This window comes from Somniosus microcephalus, chromosome 1 (genome assembly GCF_052327205.1).
Source record: "Somniosus microcephalus isolate GS21.2 chromosome 1, FLI_Smic_1.0, whole genome shotgun sequence".
Lineage (NCBI taxonomy): Eukaryota > Metazoa > Chordata > Chondrichthyes > Squaliformes > Somniosidae > Somniosus > Somniosus microcephalus.
Window position 1 is genome coordinate 336,627,543 of NC_140987.1, and position 7,817 is coordinate 336,635,359.

Sequence of the window (7,817 nt, forward strand, 5' to 3'; positions counted from 1 at the left end):
AAAAGGGTTTTAAGGTTAACCCAATGAAAGCACAGATCGGCCAGCAGGAGGTGAAATTCCTGGGTCTGACCATCCGCGCTGGAGAAAGGGCCATAGATAAGGCTAGGAGAGAGGCGGTGCAAGAGTTATCAGTCCCCAACACAGTAACGGGTGTGAGGTCGTTTCTAGGGCTAACCGGGTACTGCAGAGACTTTGTTGAGGACTATGCAGCCACAGCAGCCCCTCTGCTCTGACTCCTACACAAGGGAGTGGAGTGGCTTTGGGATGAGGGTTGCCAGGCAGCATTCATCAGGCTCAAAAAGGACTTGCAGACCGCACCAGCTCTAGATGGGGGGGAAAGAGTTTTTCCTGGAGGTAGCAGCCAGCGGGGACAGCCTGAGTGCTGTGCTGCTCCAAGAGCGGCACGGCCGGCTGAGGCTGGTGGTCTACTCCTACCGGATACTCACGGATGTGGAGAGGAGCTACTCCAACTGTGAGCGGCACCTCTTGGCCACACCTTGGGCTGTGAAGAGATCACTGATCTTCACAGGCACCTCTCCCATTACCCTCCTCACCCATCACACACCCACCCAGATGCTTCTGGATGGGAGGATCAAGGATGGAACAGTGAGCAGTGCCCGCATTGCCCGCTGGACCTTGCTCCTCTCACAGATGGATCTTAGAGTGAAGGGTCTCCGCGAGCCAAAGCTCGCAGCCAACCTGGTATATCCTGGAACAGCCCACCGGTGTTCCATTGAAGGGGTTTGGGAAGTGAACAGAGGTTCACGGGCCGGGATCCATCCCACGGGCCGTGAGATCTATGTAGACGGTTCCAGCACGGTATCTGCTGGTGAGCGTCCCACGGGGTGCGGAGATTACGAGCCAGCGGCGAACATTGCCCTGGCGATTAAGCTCCCGAGCACCATGAGCGCCCAGCAGGCTGAACTGTCCGCGGTGGTGTACGTCGTTACCCACCCCAAAATCTTCCCTACCCCATACACGATTTGCTTGGACAGCATGTTCACGTGCAATTCGTGTACGGAGTACCTGGCCATCTGGTCCCGCCGCGGATACACCTTCGCTGCCAGGAGACCCCTCACATTAAAGGCCCTGCTGGAAAAGATCCTAGCCGCAGTGGGGGAGGAAGGGGAGGTTTTCATCCACAAGGTGAAGGCCCACTCCTCCACAGAACCCCACAGCCAAGGCAAACAGCAGGTTGACTTGCTCACCAAGGAGGTTGCCCGCACAGGCACTTTCTGGGACCTATTCGGTTCCAGACCCATGGCAGCAGTCAGAGGTAGGGACGGGACCCAAGGGAGTGCAGGGGTAGAGTTAGCCCCGGACCTTAAGATGTTCCAAGCCCAAGACCCCGTCCTCAAAGCAGTCCCCTCTCCGTGAAAGAGGGCATGCTGTTTCGGGGGGAACAGTGGGTTGTGCTGCCGCAACACTGGAGGGAATTCCTTCAACTGGCCCATGAGGGTCCAGGAGCAGGACACCCCGGGCCTGAGACCACCTGGCAGCGGGTGGAACAGGCGGGATGGTGGCCGGGACTCAGGGAGGTCGTCCGCCAGTTCTGTGCAGGCTGTCTTGTGTGCGCTGCGAATAACCCTGACCCCTACAAAAGGAAGGTACCTATGGGACACATCAGGAGGGTAGAGGGACCATGGCAGTAGATCCAGATCGACTACATCAGGCCCCTGCCCCCCGCCCAGGGAGGCTATAAGGACTGCCTCGTCCTGGTGGATGTGTTCACCAAATGGGTAGAGGCCTTCCCCTGCAGAACGGCCACAGCTCTGGGTACTGCCAGGATCCTGGTTCGGGAAGTGTTCTCGCGTTGGGGACTATCACAGTATGTGGAGTCTGACCAAGGAAGTCACTTCACCAGACAGGTGATGCAGAATACCCTTATGCTGCTAGGCATTGAGGGGAAGTGGCACGTGGTCCACAACCCGCAGTCATCTGGGGTTGTGGAAAGAATGAATCGGACCCTGAAGGAAAGGTTGAGGAAGGGGACGGTGGACTCGCCCCATAAGTGGGCCGAGGTCCTACCGTTGGTTCTGATGGGGATCTGGGCCAGCCAGTCAAAAAGCACGGGGTACTCCCCGTACAAGCTGAAGACTGGCAGGGTTATGGGGGCCCCCATCCATGTACTAGCCCCGGTGCTCATGAAGGCTCAGCTCAGGGAGGTAAACCGGGACAGGTTCGCCCGAAACCTCTTTGAGCACCTGAAGCACGTCCATGAGCAGGCAGCTGGGAACATGGGAAGGCAGCATCAGATTAACCGATTGCTGCTCGATCCCCGAAAGCACCACGAGTGGGAGGTAGGAGATCAGATCATGGTGAGAAACTATGCCCGAGTAGGAAGTTTGGAACCACTGTACATGGGGCCCTACAGCATTGTAGATAAAGCCAGCCCCATGGTATACGCCATATAGAGGTCCTCAGCCTGCAGCAGGAGCGAGTTCACAGGCTGCGCAGGCAGGCGCTGTGGCTTGCTTAAAGGGAGGGGACATCCCGCCCATCGATTGGGACACTCCCCCGCTCTTCTGGGATCCAGACGAGGGGGAGGGACCTGAATGCGAAAACCCCGCCTCTAACCCAGGTGTAGAGGGGGTGGGACACGAGGTCAAAAACCCCACCCCGGACCCAGCCATGGGACCTGGGGGCGGAGACTCTCCGCCTGTGGCAACAGGCTGCGAAGAGTTACCTGCCCCTAGCCCAGGTTCGGGAGAGGTCAAGCCCGAGGAAGCAGCGGTTCAGGTTAAAGGCCCATCGGCCAAGAAAGCCCCACCCGCCAAAGTCCCTAGAAGGTCCCCACGGACACCCCAGCCAAGAAAGCCATGGTCACCAGCTCTCCAGTTACCAAGGGCCACCCCTCGAGTCAGGGGGAAGTCCAAGGACAGAGGTCCTCAGCCAGCAACCATGGGCTGCGAGGGACCAACAGTGAAGGATGTTGCGGCCATGCCGGGAGAAGCGGTGAGCTGCAGTCCAACCAGGAATTAGCCTGGCCGCCCGGAGACGGGCAGCGGATATACATAGTTTAGGAAATGTAAGTTTATATGGTTGTTAGGTATTTAGCTTAAGTTTGGGTGTTTTAGCTTAAGTTAAATGAGGTGATGTGTAGTTTAGATTAAGTAAGTAATCTGATAAGAGTGTATGTATTTTGGGTCGAGGTCACGAGACCCGACCATGCTTCACCCAAGCCAAAGAATCTCTTGGGGACCTGGCTGTATGTTTTGTATCTGTTACAGAAAGACCGTCGGGATGAAGGGGATCGTAATCCTACTCACCCTGATGGGACTGAGCCGGGGAAGGAGGGGTGATGTGCAGGACTCCCACATCTACGGGTGCTCGGGAGATAGAGCACCTGTAGCGAACGATGGAAGCGGTGAACGGGAGTGTTGTGTATGTAATATGTGTGCTACTTTGAACCTATGGACAGGACTGCACTACTTGTAGGGCGTAGTGATACGCAGTACCACTCCTGGCCATAGGGGTATAAATAGTACTGTGGGTACTGATCTCCCCTCAGTTCCCGCCTGTGGGCATGAAGTAAAGATCTACGTGTAGTCCCTACCTCCAACCAGTAAAGACCTGTTTGAGTTATACGTTTAAGTCTTTGTGTTAATTGTTCAATACAATACACATACTTAACAGGGAGATGGAGGAGACCGCCGTCTACGTCCACGAGGGAAAGTGGCCAGGATGGCTGGGGTCCAATTCGTCTCAGTACTCCAGCCAAACCGGATTCACGTACGGGGAGGCCTCCCTCCTGTGCCCCACGGTACGGGTCGCTACCACGAGGGTCAGCGTCACCGTAGGAAAGCATATATGTTTAACGTGTAAGGGACACATTCCTCTGGATAGGTGGTGGTGGCTCAGGAAGCTGAGCAAAGATATGAGAAACCCTGCAGTCGAGTGGGAACGGTTGGGGAACAATACCCACCGCACGATTACAGGGACTCACGGAGGATTAAGTGTGTGTTGGGACAAGTGGTGGGAACCGGACCAAGGGATTCATATCTGTATGTGAGGGTCAGAGAGGTTCTGCCCCGCAGGCATATCCATCATTTTCCACCGGCAGTGGCAAGACGCTGGGGAGGGGATGAAGTGGGATACCAGCCTGAAGGCGTTGCCCGTCCCATTTTCCTCGATCCCAGTGAATGCCACTTAGCTTGTGACCCGCCCTCATAAGCCCCTGCCCACGGCGCAGGCAGCGAGGATACACAGGGAAGGGTGCCCCACCACCACCAAGGGACCTGGGAATGGGTTGGTGTTAATACCTACCGATCAGGTGCTGTAACAGGGGATACACTACGCGGTAGCCTCTGTGATTTTAAATCTCACCGAGGTACATTTAGCAGAGTGATGCCCCAAAGAAACAGAGCAGCTATAACAGGCCCTATTGAAGGACATGTTCAGGAAGTTTTATGAGTTCGATTTCGCCAATGTGGACAAAACCGAGCTGTATACCACACGCCGAGAGTTTTTGGGTAATGCAGGGAGACAAAGAAGGGGAGTATGGAATGATGTTTTTACTGCGTTTAATACTGGGTCCTCTGTCATCAACAGTCTGGATGACATAGAGCTGCAGACCCAGATAAACGATGTAAAAACACAGTTAAGGAAGATATTATTGAATGAGAACAAAGTAGTGGGCTCGGAGTTGCATGAGGACCAGGCCATGACGGTCCATTTAAAGGAAATCATAGCGGAGCTGGAGAAGCACACAAAGACTGTAAATGCCCTCATAAGGAAGGACCGAAATGCTTCTGACAAGGCTGCGCAGAATGAGGTGTGCGTGCTGTATGGGGCGTGGTTACTGGGCGAGGGCCTCAGTAATCTGGAGGATTTAAAACAGGGTTTAGTCCCCTCCTGGATCAGCAACAAGCACCTCGCAGCCCTCCACCCATTTGAGAATGCAGTAAGCCCGTGCCAACTCCGGCTAGCTTCCGAAGCCTACCCAGTCCCCGTGGATTGTGGACGGTCCAACCACACAATCATGGGAGTAGTAGTTAGGATGCCAGTCATGTGTAGGACAGCCCGACCCGCGCTGGTATACAGGGCAGAGAACATTGGAGTCATTCAAGGGGGTGCACACATTTGTTTCACAGCGGTCCCACTTTACGTCATAAAGTGGGAGCATGCTATGACAGGTACTGACCTCACAGGGTGCCGGAGCTGGGGAGCACACATAATCCTGTGTCCCCAGCACTTGAATGCCTATTCAAAACCGCAGTGTGGGTTCAGAGCTGCTAGCACGAAGCCTATAAATTGTACCATGGAGGCAATGGCACAAGGACATGTTCCTCGGCAGGTAGCATATATAGGAGGTGGGACATATTGTGTCACCAACGGCGCGTCTCACTACCAGCATGGACAGCATAGCTGGTGTCCGGTTAGTGACAGCAGTTTCTGTTTTAAAGCCGACGCAGAAGTTCAAGTGGCCCAGGAGTGAATTGTCCCCATTCCTGAACCCTCCACTGTTCACCTCACTTTGAAGGAGAATATTACCAATTTGCTGATTTTGCTACGAAATTCCCCCTCTCCCTGAACACCTTACCAAAATACTCAAAGCCGTTATAGTTTCACAGAAACATTTTTACACTCTAGAGCAGAAAACAGTAGAGATAGGTACTAAGATATTGGATATTGTGATTCTATCCTGGTGGAACATTTTCAATAGCATAGAGGTCCCTTCATGGATCAGACTGGCTTCCCACATTCTCGTGGTTTGCCAGTTAGGGATAGTGTTGTATCTAGTCTGCATCCAGTGCAAATGTGTACCAAGTGGTGCAGGGGTGTTGGATCCCCTCCATGCTTGGATGTGTGTGAAAAACTGTAATTATTCTATGTATCCTTATGTACACGTACACTACATTTTCGCGGAATGGGAAGTGCATGTGTCGTGGGTATGTTAGATAGGCCATTACAGGGGAAGGTTGACTATGGAGGGTCAGAAAATTTTGCTCACCTTGTAAGAATGATAATTCAAGCAAGTTTTAGTATCACGGGGGGAGTGTAAGATTCGCAAAATTCCCACATTCCCCCAGGGTTATTAATAAAACGGACCCTGCATGGACATTTTAAAAAAGGTACGCAAAAGATGGCATCCGCACCTTGTGACCAAAAGCCTGTAAGATTTTAAAAGCTTGGACTCTGCAGCTCAGAACAAGCAGCTTTGGGAAATCAAAACTTAAAATGCAGTTTCTGTGAAAAGAACTTTGTGTTTTGGAAGACAGACAGCAAACATGGAATATCCATTACGTCAGATCGTAGACAGATCAAAACCAGTTCGGCCTATACTTGAGGCCTTTAGGTTGTCCGCATAAATAATCGGAAACAGCTTATGGGAGCCATCAAGGCTGGACAGGCTGATTAAAATGCATTATGACAAAACAGCCCGGACATCAGGCCATTAGATACGATAAACGGCCATCTAAAAACAGTTAACTTAAATTGCTATAAACATTAAAACAGCCCGCCAAAATTGAAACAATGAACTAACCTGATTTGGCGTGCAGATAAGGGGCCATAGAAACATAGAAATATAGAAGATAGGAGCAGGAGTAGGCCATTCGGCCCCTCGAGCCTGCTCTGCCATTCAATGCGATCATGGCTGATCATCCAAATTCAGTACCCGGTCCCTGCTTTCTCCCCATATCCCTTGATCCCTTTAGCCTTAAGAAATATATCCAACTCTTTCTTGAATATATTTAATGAACTGGCCTCCACCGCCTTCTGTGGTAGAGAGTTCCACAGGTTCACCACTCTCTGGGTGAAGAAATTCCTCCTCATTTCTGTCCTAAATGGCCTACCCTTTATCCTTAGACTGTGTCCCCTGGTTCTGGACTCCCCGACCATCGGGAACATCCTTCCTGCATCTAGTCTGTCCAGTCCTGCCGGAATTTTATAAGTTTCAATGAGATCGCCTCTCATTCTTCTAAACTCCAGCGCGTACAAGTCGAATCGACCCAATCTCTCCTCATACGTCATTCCTGCCATCCCAGGTATCAGCCTGGTGAATCTTCGCTGAACTCCTTCCATAGCAAGAACATCCTTCATCAGATAAGGCGACTAAAACTGCACACAATACTCAAGATGTGGTCTCACCAAGGCCCTGTACAACTGCAGCAAGACATCCTTGTTCCTGTATGTGAGATCCGTGATTCTGAGAGTATGATGTTTTTCAATAACCACACGGATGCTGTAACTTAACAATCAACAGGTATTTACTGGAGTAGGGTAGTCTCAGACTGGGGGTACAGAGGCATGCTCAAGGCTGATATACAGGTGTGGTCACTGCCGGTACTACAGTATACAGGAAAAGTAGTTCTCTCTTAAAGGTACATAAACTACAATTCCTCCCCTTTTAGATTAGCAGTACCCATAATATTCAAATAACAATTAACACTTTAACATGTACATTAAACAACAATAGTCCATTTATAGATTCAGTCTTTGGGGCGGCTTCCTGATCCTTTCGGGATAGCACCTTTCCTGAGGCTCTTGTTCTTGGTGCGGAGGCGATTCTGGCCCCTTTTCGTCGGTTAGTTCATCGGTTTCCACTGCTACTGGTTCGGAGGTAGATGCTACCGGTATTTCGGGTTCATCCCCAGGTACTCGAGACATGGGGTTGATGCGTTCCTGTGACGCTAAGATCTGATCGACGTGGCGTCTCACAATGTTCTCCCCGACATCTACTGTGTACATTAATGGCCCCTGCCTTGTGCATATCGTTCCGGGTTACCATTTCTCTGTTTGGTAGTCACGGGCCAAGACTGGTTGTCCTACATTGAAGCTCCTTGTCGGCTTCTCATTGATGTGCTGGAATTGTT